The sequence below is a fragment of the Chrysemys picta genome, chromosome 11 (assembly GCF_011386835.1).
Source record: "Chrysemys picta bellii isolate R12L10 chromosome 11, ASM1138683v2, whole genome shotgun sequence".
In the NCBI taxonomy this organism is placed as follows: Eukaryota; Metazoa; Chordata; order Testudines; family Emydidae; genus Chrysemys; species Chrysemys picta.
Window position 1 is genome coordinate 17,742,658 of NC_088801.1, and position 23,561 is coordinate 17,766,218.

Below are 23,561 nucleotides of genomic sequence, written 5' to 3' on the forward strand. Positions count from 1 at the left end.
GGGAAGCGGGCAGGGCCCCACAGATGCCAGGTAGCAGAGACTTCTTGGAGTCAGAGCTGCATTGGGGAGCAAGGCAGATCCCTGGGACATGACCCCGGAGAGCTCACCTGTCCTGGCTGTGCCCACTGACCCCGCATCCAGCAGCCCTGCCCAGCCCATATGGCAGAGCCTAGCTGCTAGGCAGCAAGCCCACTACAGGCAAGCGGGACTGCTGGCTTGGAGCCACTCACACACCCAGGCCTGCGCGCTGGATTGCCCCAGGAGAGGGGCCAGACCCAGCTATGTGGATGGATTAGACAGGTCTGTAATGGGCCCCTTCCCAGTGTGGGTCCGGCACCATAGCACCATTGTAAACAAGGCCGGCTCCAGCATTTCTGCTGCCCCAAGCCAAAAAAAAAAAAAAAAGCCGCGATCTCAATTGCGATCGGCGACGGCAATTGGGGGGGGGGAAAAAAGTTGCAATCGGCGACGGCAGTTCAGCGGCAGATGCTTCGCTCCTAGAGGGAGTGAGGGGCCTGCCGCCCCGAATTGCCACACATGCTGCCCCTCTCCCTTGGCCGCCCCAAGCACCTGCTTGTTAAGCTGGTGCCTGGAGCCGGCCCTGATTGTAAACCTGGTACTGCTGGTAGGATGGTTCTGAAAATGACTGCACCACTGAGACTACCCTTCTTCCCCATCTCCAGCTCCAGCTTCAGCAGGCAAGAGCAAGTTTAGACCTGCTGAAAGCAGGTTGTTGACATTTTATCTTACTGTGTGATTTGACATATCTATATAACTCAATACTTACTACTTTTAGGACAATGACTAATGTTAAGTCATATGCACAATATTCTCTTTTCTGGCACCATCCAACGTTGGTTTGATCTAACTCCCTGTTCTACCTACACTAACAACAAAAAATCACAATGCTCTAAGCTCTGACTCTTCTGACAGGAAGTTTGCCCTTTCTGCTTGTCATTGATTCTGGTCCCCAATGACACTGTAAAGAACCAATTCAGTAAGCCACAAATCTACATCATATTTAACAAAGAAGCACTTGGTCTACTTAAATTTCTGCCTTATGCTGCATCGCCTGCTACACTGCTGAATTACTTAGTCAGCCTGGAGAAAGGCTCTTTAATTTTATGACAAACTAAATTAATAGTAATCTATTGCTATAGACAGAAGGCCAGATTCTGCAATCTGCTTGGTCCATTAAGCAATTTTCTACTTGTACATTCTAAGTGTGATGCTTTGGGGGTTCACTCAGACCAGTGAGGGGTTGTGTCACCACCTGCGCTGTAACCATGGGTGCTTCTGTGTTGTGTAGCATTGGCTGAGGGTATGTCTACACTGCACCCACCGCTGGCCCGTGCCAGCTGACTAGGGCTTGGGGGTGCTCGGGATAAGGGGCTGCTTAATTGTTGTGTAGACGTTCAGACTCAGGCTTTGATACCCTCCCACCTTGCATATCTTTTCATCCAAAATGCCAAGGACTCAAAGCTTCCAAGTCTTCCATTGCTAGATGGATTGGGCTATGCATTGTGAATGCATCCAAGGCATCACTGATTCCAGTCCCAGAGGGACTCTCCCTACACTGCACATGATCCCTAGAAGTGTCATGTGCACAAAAAAGCAAGTGCATCCACATTGTAAATTTGCAAGGCAGCCACCTGCTCAACAGCTACTAACTTTATCAAGCACTATAAGAACATGAGAACATAAGAACGGCCATATCGTGTAGGACCAAAGGTCCATCTAGCCCAGTATCCTGTCTTCTCACAGTGGTCAATGCCAGAGGGAATGAACAAAACATGTAATCAAGTGATCCATCCCCTGTCGCCCATTCTCAACTTCTGGCAAACAGAAGCTAGGGACACCATCCCTGCCCATCCTGCCTTATAGTCATTGATGGACCTATTCTCCATGAATTTATCTAGTTCTTTTTTTACCCTGTTATAGTCTTGGTCTTCACAGGTGGCCTCCCTGTCAGGCTTTCTTTGGCAGCAAGGTGCTGCAGGTGGTTGCCCAAAAATAATTTTGCCTTTTGAGCAAATCCTATAAACGGGGAGGGACAACAACTTTTTTCTCTCCTCTTTCTGACCTTTTCTATAACCCTCTCTACATCTGTTCGCTGCTTGTTACTTCCCAGACAGACAGAATGTGGGAGACACTGGGCGGCAGAACAGAAAATTTCTTACCTATAATTTCCTTTCTTCTAGCAGTGTCTTCCACAATTGTACCCATCCTGAATGGCCCAAGGGTCAGATGGTGAGTGGGATCTTTACCATGTGATTTTGGAGGGGCCTGGGAGGGGGTCCACTATACATAGTTGGTCTGGAGTATGTTACTAATATTGTTATACAAATTTTACAGCTGTCATCTGACAACAAGCGGGAGCAGAGGAGGTGTGGCCACAGTGTGTGGTGACAAAACTTTGATCCACCTCCATGAGCTGCAAAGAGGAGGGGAGCAGCCTGGATTTCCAGAACTGACGGAGACACTGCTAGCAGAAAGAAAAGCCAGACATACTGAAGGCTGAACTCAACTTCCACTTTAACTGAGTGACACTGCCACGTTGGGGCTGGATTTACAGATGACACCAAAAGTGTGCTATGTCAGCCATTGCTGATCCATCATATGACCATGGCAAAGAGCAAGATAAAATAAAGTTATAGCTTTTTAAAAAAATTCTTATCCTCACCTTTGTTTTCTACAATCCATAGACTACGATATGTGAATTTCATGCACAAATAATATATGCTCAGTCTCCTACTAGCCTTTTCTTGTGTGAAATAATGTCCATTAAACTGAGCAGGCTGCCTTGAGCACATAACATGACCTGCACTGGCTGCCAGTTCCCTTCTGGAGTCTATTCAAGGTGGTTATTTATCACATATAAAGCCTTGAATGGCCTGGGATCTAGTTATCTTAGAGCTCATCCTTGTCCTGTGAGCTCTATCTCAGAATATGCCATTGAGTTGAATGTTTTTTCTGTCTGTCCACAGTGCTGAATTTCTTCCAGAAGGCAGCGGGGAGGGGGAGGGAGGATTCTCTGCAAAAGGTCTTCAGATATGCAATTAACTCCCTCTTGTGATCCAGCTTAGTCAGAGTTTAGCAGCCCTTAGGAAGCAATGCAAGATTAATATAATTTTTGCTTTTGCCTTTAAGTTCTATGTCTAGAAGCGTCCTTATTGTCAATGGGCAAGAGTGGGGTCGGATGATAGTAGTGATAAGTCATCTGTCTGCCCGTTTGATGGCAATTGTTTTAGTTTTTTGAATATTTGTAAGTGGTAGGCATTTCTAAGTAAATAAAACATCAGCCAGGGCTCCAGTTAGAATTATGTATATCTACTGGGGAGTGCAGGATAGATATTTCCTCAGATTATCAAATATGATAAACCATTTTCCTTTACTAAGAAGAAGCTCATGCAATGCCAATGGTGGCTTTTTGTTGTTGCTGTTGTTTTGTTATGTCTGAGCACCCATTGCAATACAGCCTGTCTTGTCAGCAGCTATAAATGCCTTTCATAGAATATCAGGGTTGGAAGGGACCTCAGGAGGTCATCTAGTCCAACCCCCTGCTCAAAGCAGGACCAATCCCCAACTAAATCATCCCAGCCTGGGCTTTGTCAAGCCTGACCTTAAAAACCTCTAAGGAAGGAGATTCCACCACCTCCCTAGGTAACCCATTCCAGTGCTTCACCACCCTCCCAGTGAGAGAGGTTTTTCCTAATATCCAACCTAAACCTCCCCCACTGCAACTTGAGACCATTACTCCTTGTTCTGTCATCTGGTACCACTGAGAACAGTCTAGATCCATCCTTTCAGGTAGTTGAAAGCAGCTATCAAATCCCCCCATATTCTTCTCTTCTGCAGACTAAACAATTCCAGTTCCCTCAGCCTCTACTCATAAGTCATGTGCGCCAGCCCCCTAATCATTTTTTGTTGCCCTCCACCGGACTCTTTCCAATTTTACCACATCCTTCTTGTAGCGTGCAGCCCAAAACTGGACACAGTACTCCAGATGAGGCGTCACCAATGTCGAATAGAGGGGAATGATCACGTCCCTCGATCTGCTGGCAATGCCCCTACTTATACAGCCCAAAATCCTGTTAGCCTTCTTGACAACAAGGGCACACTGTTGACTCATATCCAGCTTCTCATCCACTGTAACCCCTAGGTCCTTTTCTGCAGAACTGCTGCCTAGCCATTCAGTCCCTAGTCTGTAGCAGTGCATGGGATTCTTCCGTCCTAAGTGCTGGACTCTGCACTTGTCCTTGCTGAACCTCATCAGATTTCTTTTGGTCCAATCCTCTAATTTGTCTAGGTCCCTCTGTATCCTATCCCTACCCTCCAGCGTATCTCCCACTCCTCCCAGTTTGGTGTCATCTGCAAACTTGCTGAGGGTGCAATCCACACCGTCCTCCAGATCATTAATGAAGATATTGAACAAAATTGGCCCCAGGACCAACCCTTGGGGCACTCCACTTGATACCAGCTGCCAACTAGACATGGAGCCATTGATCACTACCCGTTGAGCCTGACGATCTAGCCAGCTTTCTATCCACCTTATAGTCCATTCATCCAGCCCATACTTCTCTAACTTGCTGGCAAGAATACTGTAGGAGACCGTATCAAAAGCTTTGCTAAAGTCAAGGAATAACACATCCACTGCTATCCCCTCAAGCGGGGAGGGATAGCTCAGTGGTTTGAGCATTGGCCTACTAAAGCCAGGGTTGTGAGTTCAATCCTTGAGAGGGCCACTTAAGGATCTGGGGCAAAATCAGTACTTGGTCCTGCTAGTGAAGGCAGGGGGCTGGAATCAATGACTTTTCAAGGTCCATTCTAGGAGATAGGGTATCTCTATCTCTCATCTACAGAGCCAGTTATTTCATCATAGAAGGCAATTAGTTTAGTCAGGCATGATTTTCCCTTGGTGAATCCATGCTGACTGTTCCTGATCACTCTCCTCTAAGTGCTTCAGAATTGATTCCTTGAGGACCTGCTTCATGGTTTTTCCAGGGACTGAGGTGAGGCTGACTGGCTTGTAGATCCCCAGATCTTCTTCCTTCCCTTTTTAAAGATGGGCACTACATTAGCCTTTTTCCAGCCATCCGGGACCTCCCCCGATTGCCATGAGTTTTCAAAGATAATGGCCAATGGCTCTGCAATCACATCCGCCAACTCCTTTAGCACCCTTGGATGCAGCGCATCCGGCCCCATGGACTTGTACTCGTCCAGCTTTTCTAAATAGCCCTGAACCACTTCTTTTTCCACAGAGGGCTGGTCACCTCCTTCCCATGCTATGCTGCCCAGTGCAGTAGTCTGGGAGCTGACCTTGTTCGAGAAGACAAAGGCAAAAATAGCATTGAGTACATTAGCTTTTTTCCACATCCTCTGTCACTAGGTTGCCTCCCTCATTCAGTAAGGGTCCCACACTTTCCTTGACTTTCTTCTTGTTGCTAACATACCTGAAGAAACCCTTCTTGTTGTTCTTAACATCTCTTGCTAGCTGCAACACCAAGTGTGATTTAGCCTTCCTGATTTCACTCCTGCATGCCTGAGCAATATTTTTATACTCCTGATCATTTGTTCAATCTTCCACGTCTTGTAAGCTTCTTTTTTGTGTTTAAGATCAGCAAGGATTTCACTGTTAAGCCAAGCTGGTCGCCTGCCATATTTACTATTCTTTCTACACATCGGGATGGTTTGTTCCTGCAACCTCAATAAGGATTCTTTAAAATACAGCCAGCTCTCCTGGACTCCTTTCCCCTCATGTTATTTTCCCAGGGGATCCTGCCCATCAGTTCCCTGATGGAGTCAAAGTCTGCTTTTTCTGAAGTCCAGGGTCTCTCCCCGCAGATATCAGGGGGATTGAAGACTCCCATGAGAACCAGGGCCTGAGATCTAGTAACTTCTGTTAGTTGCCGGAAGAAAGCCTCATCCTCCTCATCCCCCTGCAGGGCCGGCTCCAGGCACCAGTGAACGAAGCAGGTGCTTGGGACAGCCAATGGGAAGGGGCAGAACGTCCGGGTCTTCGGCGGCAATTTGGTGGCGGGACCCTCAGTCCCTCTCGGAGCAAAGGACCCGCCGCCGAATTGCCGCCGAGGAATGAAGCGGTGTGTTGAGCTGCCGCCGATCACGTTTTGTTTGTTTGTTTATTTTCCCCCCTTCGCTGCTTGGGGCGGCAAAAGAGCCTGAGCCGGCCCTGTCCCCCTGGTCTGGTGGTCTATAGTAGACTCCCACCACGACATCACCCTCGTTGCTCGCACTTCTAAACTTAATACAGAGACTCTCAGGTTTTTCTGCAGTTTCATACCGGAGCTCTGAGCAGTCATACTCCTCTCTTACATACAATGCAACTCCCCCGCTTTTTCTACCCTGCCTGTCCTTCCTGAACAGTTTATATCCATCCATGACAGTACTCCAATCATGTGAGTTATCCCACCAAGTCTCTGTTATTCCAATCACATCATAATGCCTTGACTGTGCCAGGACTTCCAGTTCTCCCTGCTTGTTTCCCAGGCTTCTTGCATTTGTGTATAGGCACTTAAGATAACTCGCTGATCATCCTGCTTTCTCAGAATGAGGCAGGAGTCCTCCCCTCTTGAGCTCTCCTGTTCATGCTTCCTCCCGGTATTCCACTTCCCCACTTACCTGAGGGCTTTGGTCTCCTTCCCCCAGTGAACCTAGTTTAAAGCTCTCCTCACTAGGTTAGCCAGCCTGCTTGCGAAGATGCTCTTCCCTCTCTTCGTTCCTGGTGTCTTCCTTTGCGCCTCTATTTGGTTTTGGAAGGTAAGTACCAGGGCCGACTCTGGCTTTTTTGCTGCCCCAGGCAAAAAAGCCTCCCGCCGCCCCCCGCCCGAGCGTCAGGAGGAGGGCGGCAAGCCCAGCCGCAGCCCCGCTCTCCCCGACCGGCCGGAGCGCCGGGGGAGGGCGGCGAGCCCGCTGTGGCTCCGCTCTCCCCGAGTGAGCGCTGCCCCCCTCCAGGTGCTGCCCGAAGCACATGCTTGGTAGGCTGGTGCCTGGAGCCAGCCCTGGTAAGTACCAATGCATAAGGTCAAGTGTTTTGTTGAGTGCACAATAGCTGCTTTATCTGGTAACAAAGTTACTGCCTTACCAGTGTGTAACTTATTGTTTTAGGTTGCCTTGACTATTGTCCTGTATTTAGCTGTGGCACTCTGTGTACCTTTCCCAGACCTGAAAAAAGCTCTATGTAAACTGAAAAGTGTATCGCTTTCACCAACAGAAGCTGGTCCAATAAAAATTATTACTTCCCCCTTCTTCTCTCTTGCATATCTGAGATGTCATTCAGGGTAAACTAGAAAGATGATTGTAAGGCATAAACTCCACTATTGCCTGTATGTTGGTATCATTTCCACCCAACTCTCAACAGTGCGAACATATGCCAGATATTGTCCAAACCTACTCCCATCCTGGTGTTTTCCTTTATTATTAAATTAAATAACAACAAATTTAATCCTCATCCTGATTTTAACTTTCCTAGGGATTCTCACTCTCTTCTGCTTCTGTCTTGGAGCTAATGGGACCCATTTGGTCTGCTTTCTATGCAGGGTCCTAGAGCCAGATAACTTATCACTGTGTACCACTTTATAATCAACAGACATAGATTTATTATCTTCCATACTCCCTCCCATTCAAGCATTGCAGACATGGAGTTAGATTATAAACAGAGATGGATCTAAACCAAAATCTCAGAATAAAATACCTCCTTCTTTTGGAGATGTTAAGATCCCCCTGATCCAAAACTTGCAACTTCTGCTCATCTTCAGCCATAATAGGAGCCTACTCCTGCTCCCAGTGAAGCTCCTGTTTTGCCATTGATTACAGTTGAAAGCATCAGTTCCCTTATGAGAAGTTCTGGGATCAGTCCTTTTTAGATTAAAAAGCAGTCTCTGGTGCTATAAATCAACTGCCTCCATTTTAAAACTTTAATCACCAAACTAGTAACAGCAGTTCCTTTTTAAGGAGGCTTGAAGTAAAACAAATCAGTCTTTAAACCCCCAGCTTAATGCCTGCTGTAAGTCATACGTCACTTTGCTATTCTGAAGAAGAGAACATGTCAATTGCAATTATTCAAAATATGACATATTTTCTTAAACTTTTGTTGCGGGCAATGAATTTAGCATGAGTGAAGGTTGCTCTTTCCTGTCTTATATTTCCTGGAGTCTATACGGTAAATTGTGAAAATTATCAAAAAGAATTTTTTTTTAAAAAAGAAGCTTAATAATAATTATAGATGGGCACAACTTTCATGTGTAGATTTTGAACCCCATCAAAGTTCAGGGGATTAATAGGAGTTTGGATTTTGGTTTGGCCAATTATAGCAATAAGGACTGGCTGGCCCTAAAATTTGGATCTGCACCCAAATTCAGAATCCAGCACCCACTCCAGCATTCAGGGTTTTGTAGATCTCAAAGAACCTTTGGAATACAGAGATTTACTGAATAGACCACAGTATTCAAGACTTTCTTTTTTATTTCCCAAACTTGCCTTAGAAAAGAGCATGTTGTTGATTAGAGCATCAGGCTAGAGATCTTTGATGCACTGGTAATATTGTCGCAGAGATTTAATTAGACATTCTGGGCTAAATTCTGCTCTCTGGTACACTGGTACAACACCACTGACCTCAGTGAACTTGCACAGTAGTAAATAAGAGCGGAATTTGATTCTCCTGAGTCAGGATTTTCCAGCACATCTATGAGATGTGCTGTGATTACTGCTGTGATTTTCATTGAGGGTAAATGAGTATTTAATACCATTTCACAAGCTTAACATCATTTATTGTTCTTTTTTATATAGCATTATAGATGTTCATGGAATTCTACAGTAAAAGAGAAAGATAAGGCCTTCCCCTTGGAGCTAAAATTAGACCAACAACATGAGAAATGGACAACAGACATGGGGAGGACAAAACTACAGAAAATGAGGGAGTTACTGCATAAAGAGACTGTGTCCCTCAGATGCTGAGGTAAAATCCTAGCGTATTCATAGAACTTGTTAGAAGTCAGTGTGCAGGAGCTTTGTCAGTTCTGTAGAGCAGGACCAGTGCTCAAGGTGAATAGTAGCTCACACACTTTGTTTTTAAATCAGTAGATGATGGGTTCCAGAATGCTTGAATCACTGAGAACTCAAGAGCTGTGGAGTTAAACCCTGATCTTCATGGGAGGCTGTGGAAGAACAGAAAAGAGCAATCTTCACCATTTTGCCAACCAGGATGGAAAATGTGTTCCATTCCTCTCCCCACCCCTCCCACCAACACAGTCCCTCCTCCCTCCCCGAGGTAGCTGAAAACAAAGGGCTGGCGAATCAGGGTCAGAGAGAAAAAATGGACCAGCACAACAGGTTAGTGCCCCAGGGAAGTTGTTACCCAGGGCAACTTCCCTGCATACCAGCTCCTAGACTCAGACTTGCACATTCATAGGATCTCATCTCCAACTCTCACTGTAGTAAATGGGAGTCTTTCCATTGTCTTCAATGCATGCTGAGTCATGACTTCAGTGAGGCCTAATTCCTCCTGGGCCAAAGAGATTTTTTTCAAAAAGAAACCCAAATAAAACAACACAAGCTGTAAAGAACTCATGCAGCCTATGCAGGGCATGCGATTACATGTATATAGCTTACCCCCGTTGGTCACTGCTCACCAAAGACTGCCCATGGCAGCTATATATGAACCCAGCAAGTATTGGTCATTGTCTGCTCATTGCTATGAGTGCCTGGCTCCTTATCTGCTAGGTTCTGTGTTGTGTTTCTGGACTAAAACCTGACATTGCTTCAGCTGAACCTGAATCTGTTGTGAGTGTTATCTTGTTTCATGACAAAAATGCAATTTTAGTTTGTAGTCAAAATTAAAAATACTGTATGCCTTGTACCTTGTACCTTGTGCATAATGTGACCAGATAGCAAATGTGAAAAATCGGGATGGGGGTGGGGGAAATAAGAGCCCATATTAAAAAAACCAAACCCAAATATCGGGACTATAAAATCAGGATATTTGGTCATCCTATTTGTGCACAGCTGTGTAAAGTGGGTGTAAAACATTACTATTTGAATTAGTTAATGATTACAAAAGATGCAATGGAGAATCAAGTCCATTAGATTTGAAAAGCAGATGAAGGCCCATTTTATTTAACAACACCATAGAGAGTCCATATCCACTCCAACATCTACTCTTAGCCCACAGATGTCCAAGGCCGTTTAAGCATTGCTTCTGTCCTTTTTGCTAAATGGGCCAGAACTTCTTCATCATAAGACCGTGCAGGTTGATGAGGATGTGACACTGTTACCCAGTCTGCTTGTCTCCACCACAAACCTGAGGCTGACCTTGGCAGGGAAATGTCATCCCTTGATGACATGACACAGAGGAGTTCTTATGATCCAAGATTGTATCTGCAACTTTGTGGGAGCAGAAAAATAATGAACCAGAAAAACAGCACCAGTTTATGGAACCTTTTAATGTGTGACTATGCCACTACATTAGATTCTTGTTACTTGCATTTATTGGGCCAGATCCTCAGCTGGTGTAAATTGGGATAATTCCATTGAAGACATATGTTTCCATTTTCCTCAGTCTTAGATTTATATGTAGGTTTTAACATTTTTTTGAAATTATTACAATTATTACAATGACAATTGGATCTGAAATTATTTGATTCGGAAATGTATTTAAATTTCAGAAACTCCCAGCAATAGAACAGGAAAGCATGTGCCAAATAAACTCAATGGAACAAGAGAACAAACTTTAAGAAATGCTTGGAAATTACTGCACGTAGCACTATGAAAAATCTATATTTGAATGTTTGTTACACATGCAAATAAAAAATAAACAAATAAAAGGGCATGCTTGCTCTACAACATTCCCATCCTTAACCCTCCCCAGCCTTTAATTCCCTCTTTGCCTCTAACTTTCTACCTTATCTTCTCTCTTCCCTTCTCATTCTCTTCAGTTTTCCCCTATTTTGGTAATGGCTGAGCAACCCACCCAACTCTCATCTGCCTGATTAATTCTCTGTCATTACTTTACTCTTTTATTTAGCTTTGTAAAACATTTTGAGATATACACACTGAACAGTATGAAGTTGTATTGTAATGTATAAACAAGGGGCCATTGGATTTTCCCTTCCCCTCTGTAACAGGTTTACTGGGAGTTTTGTTTTAAGCAGCTATGGGCAGTTTGATGAAATGGTATTTTAATATCTGAGAATCTCTGCTACAAAAGTGACTAATCTGGGGTCAGCCAGTTGATGTGATCTTCCTAATTTACAAGCATAACAAATGGAAGAAAATCAAAGCGTTTTAGACATCATTATTTCACCTGTTTTGTTTCTTTGTCATGAGAGTCTCAGTAAAAATCATAGTGGAACTTTTCAGAAGCCTACTCATCTTTTGCACAGGAAGAAGTCCAGGGCTTTGATCATTGGATGCCTGGGAAAATTTCAACCCCCAAACCTCTCATTAAATCTCAATGAGATTTTCCAACTGGCAACACACGATCGCAGAATAATACTCAATAAAATGTAAAACTCCACGTTGCACAGCATCATTGTTGATGATGGCTCTGTTGCTTGTGGTTATAAACAAGTGCCCTTCACCATGCATTGTGTGAACAACAATTTTCTACCCCTTGGAAAAAATATTGGATAGTATTAAATACTAGCAAAGACTTTTTGTATTGTAAAGACATATCCATTTACATATGATTTAATTTTGCTTAATTTCAGTGGTCAATCTCTGATAGTTCACAATACATGAAGATCTCAACACAAGAGTCTGAATTCTAGTTTGCAGAACTTACTATAAACTGTACAAATTCTTCTTTTAGTCTTACGTTAGCTTGTACAGTTATTAACCAGAATTAGAAACTTTACTTTAGACTCCCTATTAAAAGGCATATGATTCCTATGAACCACTAGAGTGATATTGGCCACCAGATGTCACCCATTTTCTGTTTGCTTTCCCTTAAGATATGTGCATGCAGATTGGGAAAACATATACTCCTCTAATGGCTGCATTAAATAGAGTCTGTCAAGCCACTCACAATTTATTCATTTCCTCCCTAATAAAAATGTTCTACAGCATTCTGCACTAATGGCCCCAAACACTGCAGCTTAGCCTAGGCACCTTAGTAATTTTAAAACTGTATTTTATAAACAGCTTAATAAATGAAAAATCAGATAAATATATTGTACTGCAAATATTTCTTCACTGTGTAATGTTTAGAAAAAGTTAGCTGATGTAATTAATTCACATCCTGCAGACAAAAGACATGATTACTCTCACAGGCAAAATCTTGTCCCAACCACTACTACACACATTTTGGTAGACATCTCCATCTCCAAACACAAATGAATTTAAAGTGATACCTTTAGCAGACAGTGGTAGTTAGTCTATATCTGCCAATTATCACTCCCCCAGTGTGACAGTCAAAGATTTGCCCTGCTATCATGCACCCTAGCTGAAATATAACTCAGAACTCATGGCTGTAGCAAGGGAACAAGGTTCACATGCAGGTCCTTCTACCAAACACTAGGGGATACTGCTTCCATCCTGTCTTTGTCACTGTTCCTCTTGTTGGCTTCCTTAACCTCTTGGTAGCTCTCAGTGCAGCACAAACAGTGGCTCAGGCAGCAAAGAGGGGAGACAAAAAATTGGGAAGCAGAAGAGGCCAGAACTTGCAGCCTCATGCTCATACTACCAGGCTCTGAGTAGCAGTGCAGCAGCCCTTGTCATCCCTGGAAGGGGTCATGTGCATGTGTGAATAGGGAAGATGAGACAGGATGCAGGAGTAGAATGTTGGGGGTGGAAATAGGATGATGGGGAAGGAAAATAGGACCAGATGGGTGACAAAGGAATGCAGAGGAGGAAAAGGATTGAGGGAGGAAACTGGAACATACAAAGAGGAGAGGACCACTGGAAAGTGCAGGCAGAAAGGATCAAGGGCTGGCCAAAGAAGAAGAAAATGATGGAGAAAATAAAGAAGAGAGGAGAGACTGGCAATGAGAGGAGAAAAGGAAGACAGTAAAAGAGGGCAAAGAGAGGCTTGTAGCTATTCCAAGGTATTGGGAGAGCTAACACCAGCTCAGTGGATGAACTTGAGCAAGTCATGTCACATCTCTGCACCTCATCTGTAAAAGGGAGAGTGTAATTTTTACATCTCAGGAAAGTTAAAGTGCCTTAACATTTTAAGATGGAAGGTGGCTTGAGTGAATTTGGGAGTTGCCAATATACAAATCCATTGCAAGAGAGGCTTCAGCTAAGGAAAGGCTGAGGAGCCTCCGAGTGATGGGAAATATGGTAGCAGTAGAGGTGCTTGAGCCAAACCCCGGGCTTCAGTAGATTACACCAGTTGAGGATTTGGTTTCCTATTATCCCAGTGGGCCAAACCTACTCATGTATGCATCCCCAGAGCCAGCATGTGTCATGGGGAGCATTTGGGGCAAGGTAAGGTGAGAAGCTTGCAGACAGTCTCTGATCGGATTTAGCTTTTGTGCAGTCTGTGGTGGGGATGTGAATATGCAGATGGCTCCTAGTTGCACCCTTATTGGACACAGTTCTTTATTGACCTGGGAATTGGTGGACCATGGCTAGTTGGACTAGATTATTGTACATGACCTCCGGGCAGCCTGATACTTTGCAGATGTTCCTTTCTTGGGCTCGATGGCTGTGCACTCTCCCCAACAATACTTACACTAGCAGTTTGCAAGCAATCTTTGGCCGTACTGGTAACTTGATGTTTTCTGCTGGCGATGGGTAGTTGTGTGGCCACGCACCCACCCCAACAACACTGGGGATTTGATGTCACTCCCTGCCTGAGTCAGTACAAGAAGTGGTGTAGCCCTGTTGGTCCCAGGATATTAGACAAGGTGGGTGCAATGAGATATTTTATTGGACCAACTTCTGTTGGCGGTGAAAGAGACAAGCTTTCAAGCTACACAGAGCTCTTCCTCACACCCGTGTAGCTTGGAAGTTTGTCTCTCTCAGTAACAGAAGTTGGTCCCATAAAAGATCTTAACTCACCCCCTTTGTCTCTCTAGATCTGATGAGATCTGAGGGGCTCACATAAAAATTAGCTCCCTTGCTCTCCCTTGCACAGGCTGTCTGTGCATGGTCCCGGCTGTGTAGTTTGCAGATGCTCCCTTGTTGTCTATGCGCCCGCACGGGCAGGAAGCGGCTTGCAGACGCTCCTTTGCTGTGCGCGCTCCCGGCCGGACGTGCACTTTGCAGACGCTCCCTTGCGGTGCGCGCTCCCGACCAGGCGTGCACTTTGCAGATACTCCCTTGCGGTGCACGCTCCCGGCCGGACGTGCACTTTGCAGACGCTCCCTGCTCGTCAGCCTCCCTGACCTCGCCGCCGCTCCCAGGTGCCGGCCCCAGCTGTGGCGCCGCAGCTGCTCCCCGGCGCGGCGCACTGGTGGCCCCGGCGGACGATGGGCGATGGGCTCGGCTCGGCGTGGAAGGAGGTGAGCGGCGCGCGGGTCCCTGCCCATCCCCGGCCGGGCGGGAGCGGCGAGCTCGGGCTCCCTGCGGTCAGCTGGGGGAAGCACAACACACACACACCGCCCCTGTGCCGGGGGAACGACACTGACATACACACACAGTGCCCCTGTGCCGGGGGGGGGGAACGGACGGACACACACACAGAGCCCCTGTGCCGGGGGAACGACACTGACACACACAGTGCCCCTGTGCCGGGGGGGAACGGACACACACACACACAGCCCCTGTGGCGGGGGAGGGATACACACACACCGCCCCTGTGCTAGGGGAAGGGGACGACACTGACACACACACCGCCCCTGTGCCGGGGGAGGGATACACAAACACAGCGCTCCTGTGCCAGGGGAGAAGGGGGGGACTCGGACACACACACACACAGCGCCCCTGTGCCTGGGGGGGACTCGGACACACACACACACAGCGCCCCTGTGCCTGGGGGGGACTCGGACACACACAGCGCCCCTGTGCCTGGGGGGGACTCGGACACACACACACACAGCGCCCCTGTGCCTGGGGGGGGACTCGGACACACACACACACACACACAGCGCCCCTGTGCCTGGGGGGGACTCGGATGGACACACACACAGCGCCCCTGTGTGGGGGAGGGGAGGTGACGACGACACACTCGGACACACGCAGTGCCCCTGTCCCGGGGGGTGGGGTGAGACACACTTGGACACACACACACACAGAGAGGGGGGGAAGCACAGGACACACACAGCTCCTGACGCGGGGGAGGGATACACACACAGTGCCCTGGGGTGGGGTGGGGTGGGGGGGAGGAAGAGGAGGACATGGACACACAGCCCCTGGTCGGGGTAGGGAGGACACAGCCCTTGGCACGGGCTGCGGGGGGGGGGAACTGGACATGGACACACACACACACACACATACCGACAGCCCCTAGTGCTGGGGTGTGGAGGTGACACACGGAAACAGCACTTGTGTGTGGGATGGATGGACACACTGCCCCTGGTGCGTGGGGGGTGGAGGGGACAGGACACGGAGACACACACACACACACAGGGCGGGGAGAGACACCTGGACACAGAGTGTCTGTGGGGGGGAGGGAGGTGCGGAGACACCCGGACACCGAGAGCCGTGTATGTGTGTGTGTGTGTAGACACCTGGACACAGCGCATCTGTGGGGATGGGGCGCGGAGACACACAGACACAGCGCCTGTGGAGGGAGCAGGGCGTGGAGAGAGACACACACGCACATGGAGCCCCTGTGCTGGGGGCGGGACGGACACGGGGACACACAGAGCCCCTGTGCCAGGGGAGTGGGGGAAACGGATGGACACGGACACACACACACACGGAACCCCCGTGCTGGAGGAGGGGGGATGGACATGGACACACGCGCACATGGAGACCCTGTGCTGGGACACACGTACACACACAATCCTACACCAGTGGTGGGAAAGTGAGCACTACCCCAAGCAGCGGGCATGGGCAGCGCAGCTGGTGCACACCCTCCTGCCCCTGTGCACGCACTCACTCTCAGCCTCTGCCTCTCTGCATGGAGGGGCAGACACCCCTTGCCTCTTTGTGGGTGGGGTGGAACTGCAGCCTCTTTCCTCTACCGTTGCCTCTGTGCTGGGGGACAGCGGCTGTCTCATCTAACCACCGTGTCTGTGTTGGGAATGTATAGCTGTTCCAGCCCCTTTCTCTGCCAGGGACAGCATACCTCTGTGGGCTAGTGGTCAAATGCTGCCATACCAATTATCCAGGGGACTCTTCAGAGGTGCTTCTAGCCATGCCCTCTGCTCCTGCAGATCTATACCTGCTGGCTGCTAAGCTGTGGTCTTCTTGCCTTTCTAGGCACTATTTTTAAGGTGTTTTTGTGGCTGTAAATGCTGTAAAGTCTTTCTTGTTCCGGCTGTCTTCATCACACTAATCCTGTATAACACCCCATAACTCTCTAGCCCCCTAGGTGACCAGTGACCTAACTGTAGTGTGTTATTGAGGGCAGGTGTAGTGTTGAGGAAAGTATTGTTCATGCCAAGTCTGATGGGGACAGAGCATTTAATCGAGCTGTGTGAAAATCTTGGAATAAACACCCCAAATCTGGTAGAGTTCACTGGGGTTTTGTTACTAACCTAAAGAATCATTTTGAACAGAGTCATAGGCATGGATGGTGCTTTATGGAAGATGTGAAAAGACAGGTCCTTTCCACAAGGAGCTTAGCAGTAATTCAGACATAAGGCAGCAGAGGATGACAAATAAACAGTACGGGGAGGACAAATGTTTCAGTAGCAAAAAAATGAGATATGCTTATGTTACAGAGACCAGGTTTGAACAAGAATTACTGTGCTGTGTAAATCTTTTCGATTAACTGGCAGCTCAATTGTGGTTTGGGGTGAGTTTTGGTTTGTCTTGCACTTCTTTCATTTTCCTCCAAACAAGAGGAGTATGTAAATTTCAAGATGTGAAACTGTTAAAAGGTTCATTCAAACTGCTGTGATCCATGCCAGGCAAGTTTTGTTTTCCCTTGGTCTACTTAGTGTTTTTTTGCTATCGATACTATTAATTTTGTTGCAGATTGGAAATTACAGTATCCTTTGTTTTCCTGGTTCTGTATTTCTTGTGCATCCAAATCTCCCCCTAAAACCTATGGAAATACTGACTATGTAGGGAATGCAACATTAGGCCTTATTTGAGCATTTGTACATTTCAGATATAGATCAAATAAGGTTATTTTTCTGCACACTTTAGAGTTTTTCTGACTAATTTTTTGGCAGGTACATTATGTACAAGCATGTAATATTCAGTATGAGGTGGAAATAAATTTGAGGGGAAATGTTAGTTATTTTCATTTTAGAAAATGAGGCATTGTTCAAAAGGTCCCCATCCCCTCGTTTTCTTTCAATAAAAATTCCATCAGTGTTAGTGTCTGACTGGAATCTACATATTATCTTTCAAGTATTGAATACAGTCCTGTGAGTGCCCATGTTTTCCCCTTGCAGGCTGATGGGAGCAATTAAGGTCAATGAACTTCAAAGTAGAAACCTTCTCAGTAGCCTTGACAACTCCATCATTATAGTTTACCGTGTCAGGAATCCCTTTAGATAGGGATTTATTCCCGAGGCTAAAGTCATTCAAGTGTATATTACATCCAAAAAACTATGCTGAAAGAATTTTATGGTTGCGAAGTCAGCTACTCAGAAGTTAAGAAATATGAGAGTTAAGGTTGCCAGTGCAATCTTAATTCGGCTTGCTTGTGCACATACATTATGATACAATCTTCATATTCTATACAATCTTCGCATGCTATTTTTTTTCCATATGATCCCTGCCTCATTCTCTGAGTGAGTAGTTATTCATGTTCAGAGCACAGTTCCAATTCACTTCAATGGAACTTGCTGAGTGCTCAGCACTCCTGCAAATCTGGCCCCAGTTGTCTCTCACTGGGCACCTAGAAAACTAGGACTACATAATTAGTGGCCCACTGTGAACATTGTGATTTAAGTGAGTTACCCAGCATCACATAGGAGCTCCAGTTTTACAGGTGGCATTCAATTTTCTTAACCACGAGACTGTCCTGTCCCTTGCCTCATTCACTACACATCATCCAGCTTCTGTGACAAATGATATAGGGGTCCTATTGACAACAGCCTCTTTGACTACATGACGGATTCATCCCCAAACAGTTCCATCCTGTCCACTGAATGAAATGGGTGTGTCCTGTGTTTAAGCAATAGTGTTTGATCATGTCTTAAAGACTGTAAAGGGACTGAATTAAGATTACACAGCCACCTTAATTCTGGCATTTCCCAGTTTTTTAGTGCTTTTCTGTGCAATTGTAACACTCTTTTTAATGCATTTTTCTATGTAATATTTAGTATGTGTGTATGCATAAAGATTTATTATACTACAAACTGCTATTGTAAAGCTATTGCTTGTGTTTATTGATAAAATACCCTTTCTCCTGTCCAATAACAAACAAACATTGAGGCAGTACTTACGTTGCTGCACAGAGAATTAAACTGTAAAAAACACCTGAAATTGTGCAAAAGCCACTGTAGTGTTTTTTTTTTCAGAAAAGGGGGAGGGGGTCATACTGGGAGAAAAACACTAAAAACCTCTGGAAAAAGGAGCATTTTGGGGTTATTTTTTGGAAAAGGGATGAGTGGGGTGTTCCTAAGGATACGTCACACGGTACTGACCACTTCAGGGAAAGTTCTGTCACCTGCATACTTAAGGTGTTGTGGGTGGTGTAGCTGAGTGGTTCATGTTCCTAAATACAGAAAAAAGGAGGTGTGCACACCAGGTAAGTGATTACCAAGTGCTTCACCTCTGCAGAACAAGCTTGGACATGTGGCTTGAAGATTAATTTTGTTGGCTTTCTTATTCCTATCCCCCTTTCTCATGTAACATATTCCATTTTTTCCATCCTTTTATATGTGGATTTAGGAGTCTGGGATGGTGCTAGCTTGAAAGCCTGGGGCTGAAATTGCCTAGCCACAGAAGAGGTATAATACAGACAGTGGCAGCTAATGTTTCCTGCCCCAAAATGAACCTGAAACCTGACTGTTAGGGAGAATATTTCATTTTCTGTATACATTCAGTCTGGTCTCTGCTGAGTTTGGCATGAGCAGTAGTTGGTGGGTTTGCGTATGTGGACACCTGTTTGCTAGCAAATCAACTGAGACTAACTCATTTCACAGCAAGCACTGTCGTTTTTATCCCGTTCAAAATAGTGTCTCTGTTTCAAAAAATCACTGAATATTACTGTTAAAATAGGGGAGGACTAGATGGTTCCTGGTATTTGTAATTGTAAATTGAACCATTTACTTGTAGGTCATTGATATGAATCCAGTCTAGGTTGGTAATGAAATGTTACTAATGTGGCTTTTGTGGCTTGTGAATTTGGTGGGTCTCTGATTCCTAGTGCACAACTGTATTTATCACAGAAACACAGGTGGAACCATTATTGGCAGTCTCAGCTGAAAGGCCAAAGATTGAATGAATGGGCTGTGGGAACTGTCTCAAATCTTGCCTGGAGTTTCCACTGTATGTGGGGAAACTTGCATTGCCATTTCCTGGCTGTGCTATACCTTTCTGAAATAAATGAAGCAGTTAGTTTTCAGAGCTGCCCACATGGCTTTCTTCTTCAGCAGTAAATTCATGTGTGCTTGTGAATAACTCCCCTCCCCTTTCTGTATGATAGAACAGGATTAAGTAAGTAAAGCTCACTCCTTCTTGCTGGAAGATAAATCCTTTTTGCTGCCTGAGGGGGAGCCAGCTCCCTCAGGCTTGATTGAAAGAATATTGAAAGTAAAGACAGTGATTGAATGCTTAATGTGAGTTAAATCAGAATGCTCGGATTTCCAGAAATTCATTGTCTGAAACTGAAGAAGGAACTAGCAACATTGAGGACAGATTATCTAAAATCCTAATCTGTTTTGTAAAGTAGAATCTTCAGAGGCATATTTTAGGAGACTAAGGAAAGCATAACAGCTAAAATAGATATTCATGTGACCTGCATGTGTGAATGGGTATATAATGAAGACAATTGTTGCTTTTGGGGAACATTTTTTCTCTCTCTTGATACTCTAATGTTTCTCTTTGGTGAAATTGAGAGAATCCACAATTTCAGGAGCCTCTTCTGATTTTCTTCAAGATTTTAAAGCGTTTCTCTTTAAACAACTTAGATTTCCTTATGTGCGGCAGCAGAATTTTCAGTTGGTTTGTCTCCTGACCCCATTCTAATACCAAGAGAATAGTATGTAACTTTTCTCCACATGTTGCCCCCAAAGTGCAATACAACAATATAATCATTTGGCACATATATTGTCTTTCATTTAATAATGTACTATCAATAGTAGTGTGCAAAGTGCTTTACAGATTGTTATGAACCAGGGTCCATGCCCTCAACAGCTTGCATTCTAGGGCTACATCTACACTTGAAGCTGGGGTGTGATTCCCAGCTCGCACAGATATACTCGTGCTAGTGCCAATGAACTAAGTGCTCTAAAATAGTAGTGTAGCTGGGGTAGCAAGTGCAGTGGTGAGTGCAGTGCAGGCTAGCCAGACTAAGTACATACCCACAAAATAAATAATGCAGCCCCAACAAAGCATGTGGTAAAAATGGAGAGATCTAGATTCTAACAGAATCCTTATTTATGCACATGTCAAAAAATTCACAGAATTCACCATGGCTTACTCTGCTTCCAGAGCAGGTTGCAATGGTGCTTCAAAGGAAGCCCTGTAAGGGATGTCACATTCTTCTCCCTGGAGACACGTTGCTGAACCAGTGCTAATCTGATAGCTGTGAAGCTGATGGGCAAATTCCTTTTCTGAAATCAATTTAAGTGGTGTCATGCTTCCATTTCCAAAATGGCATTGAGAGATTATCATGGAATTTTTTCTCTACTTCTGGGCAGAGTGGCTTTGCAGTCCAGTGTTTAGTCTGTCTACTCATGTGGCAACATAGTATCTGTGTGCTTCCCAAGTGTTGAAAGGAAAGAAATCGTTATTTCTATTTTTCAACACTATATGAGAAATAGTTCAATTACTGAAGTATTTGGTTGTGTGTGTGAAAAACTAAGACTCTAAGTCAGAAGGGACCATCATGATCATCTAGTCAGACGTCCTTTACATTGCAGGCCATAGAACCTCACCCACCCACTCCTGAAATAGACCCCCTAACCTCTGGCTGAGTTACTGAAGTCCTCAAATCATGGCTTAAAGACTTCAAGTTATAGAGAATTCACCATTTACACTAGTTTAAACCTGCAAGTGACACATGCTGCAGAAGAAGGTGAAAAATTTCCAGGGCCTCAGCCAATCTGACCCAGAGGAAAATTCCTTCCTGACCCCAAATATGGTGGTTGGTTAGACCCGGAGGATGTGGGCAAGACCGACTAGGCAGATACCTGGGAAAGAATTCTCTGTAGTAACTCAGAGCCCTCCACATCTAATGTCCCATCTCCAGCAGTTGGAGATTTTTACTACTGGCAGTCACCAATAGGCCACATGCCATTGTAGGCAGTCCCATCGTACCATCCCCTCCATAAACTTATCAAGCTCAGTCTTGAAGCCAGTTAGTTTTTTTGCCCCCACTGCTCCCCTTGGAAGGCTGTTCCAGAACTTCACTCCTCTGTTGGTTAGAAACCTTCATCTAATTTCAAGCCTAAACTTGTTGATGGCCAGTTTATAGCCATTTGTTCTTGTCTCAACATTGGTACTTAAGTTAAATAACTCCTCTCCCTCCATGGTAAATATACCGCTAATGTATTTATAGAGAGCAGTCATATCTCCCCTCAGCCTTCTTTTGGTTAGGATAAACAAGCCGAGCTATTTGAGTTCTTTCATAAGGTAGGTTTTCCATTCCTCGAATCATCCTTGTAGCCCTTGTCTGTACCTGTTCCAGTTTGAATTAGTCTTTCTAAAACATGGGAGACCAGAATTGCACACAAGATCTCACCAGTGCCTTGCATAATGGTAATAACACTTCCCTGTCTTTACTGGAACTACCTCGCCTGATGCATTCTAGGTCTGCATTTGCCTTTTTCATGGCCGTATCACATTGACGGCCCATAGTCATCCTGCAATCAACCAATACACCCAGGTTTTTCTCCTCCTCTCTCACTTTCTACTGATACGTCCCCTGTTTATGGCAAAACTTCTAAATGCCTGGCCTTGCACTGTGCACTATTAAATTTCATCCCATTTCTATTACTGCATTTTGCAAGGTCATCCAGATCTTATTGTATGATCGATCCTCCTCTGTATTGGCAATACCTCCCAACTTTGTGTCGTCCACAAATTTTATTAGCGCACACTCACTTTTTGTGGCAAGGTCAGTAATAAAAATGTTACATAAGTTTGGTCCCAACACCTCCCTCCAGTATGACCTGTTGTAGTCACCTCTTTAACCAGTTCCTTATCTACCTTTCAGTTCTCACATTAATCCCCATATTCTCCAATTTAATAATTTCCCATGTGGAACTGTATCAAGTACCTTACTGAAAACCAGGTAGATTAGATCTACTGAATTTCTTTTGTTTAAAATTCAGTTATCTGCTCAAAGAAGGAGCTTGGTCTGGCATGATCTACCTTTTGTAAAACCATGTTGTATTTTATTCTGATTACCTTTCACCTCTGTGTCCTTAACTACTTTCTCTTTCAAAATGTATTCCAAGACCTTGATAGAATTGAGGTCAAACTAACAGGCCTGTAATTTCCTGGATCACTTTCTTAAAAGTAGGAACTATATTAGCAATTTTCCAGTCATAGGGTTTGATCTATGAGTTTACAGTTTCATTAAAAGCCCTTGCTATTGGGCTTGTACTTTCATGTGCCAGTTCCTTTAATATTCTTGGATGGAGATTATCCAGGCCCCCTGATTTAGACCCATTAAGCTGTTTGAGTTTGACTTTCACCTCAGATATGGTAATATTTACCTCGATATCCTCATTGCCATTAGCCACCCTGCCACTACCCCTAAGCTCTTCAATAGCCTCATTAAAAACTGAGGCAAAGTATTTGTTTAGGTGTTGGGCCATGCCTAGATAATCTTTAATCTCCACCCCATCCTCAGTGCTTCGTGGCTCCACTCCTTTCCTTGTCTTCTTTCTTATATGCAAGGCTGCGATTCTTTCACGCAGGTCAAGGAAGTCACAGATTCTGTGACTTTCTGCATCCTCCGTGACTTCTGCAGTGGCTGGTGCAGCTGACTTCAGGGCCGCCCAGCCCCAGGGCCAGCTGCTTGGGTGCCCCACAGCCAGCCACGACCTGGGGCCAGCTGCTCTGGTGGTCCCCGGAGCCAGCCGCACTGGCCGCTGCTCAGGCAGCTGGCTCCGGCGACTGTGCAAGCAGTGGCTGGTCCCAGGGATCGCCCAAGCAGCGGCCGGTGTGGCTGGTCCCAGGGATCACCTGAGCAGCAGTCCCGGGGGGCAGCCCTGGGGCCCGCTGCATTGGCCGCTGCTCGGGTGGCCCCGTGCAGCTGGCTCCAGGGAGCGCCCAAGCAGCAGTTCTGGGGGTGCCCTGGGGCCTTATGTTCCCACCTGCCATCAAAGTTGTGTGTATGTTTATGAAGGGAAACTTTAATC

At 45.6% G+C, this 23,561-nt stretch overlaps 1 protein-coding gene across 5 annotated transcripts in view; it reads left to right on the forward strand.

Moving 5' to 3' along the window:
• The first annotated feature begins 14,260 nt into the window (after positions 1-14,260).
• The window catches only part of MGAT5 (alpha-1,6-mannosylglycoprotein 6-beta-N-acetylglucosaminyltransferase), a 259,845-nt gene continuing 250,544 nt past the window's right edge, over positions 14,261-23,561 (forward strand). For 3 of the 5 annotated variants that reach the window (XR_010591273.1, XR_010591274.1, XM_042855663.2), the window contains exon 1: positions 14,261-14,462. The gene's annotated coding sequence lies outside the window, so the exon portion shown is untranslated. The remainder of the gene's footprint in view (positions 14,463-23,561) is intronic. The other 2 variants (XM_042855656.2, XM_005286792.5) reach the window with 1 other exon arrangement.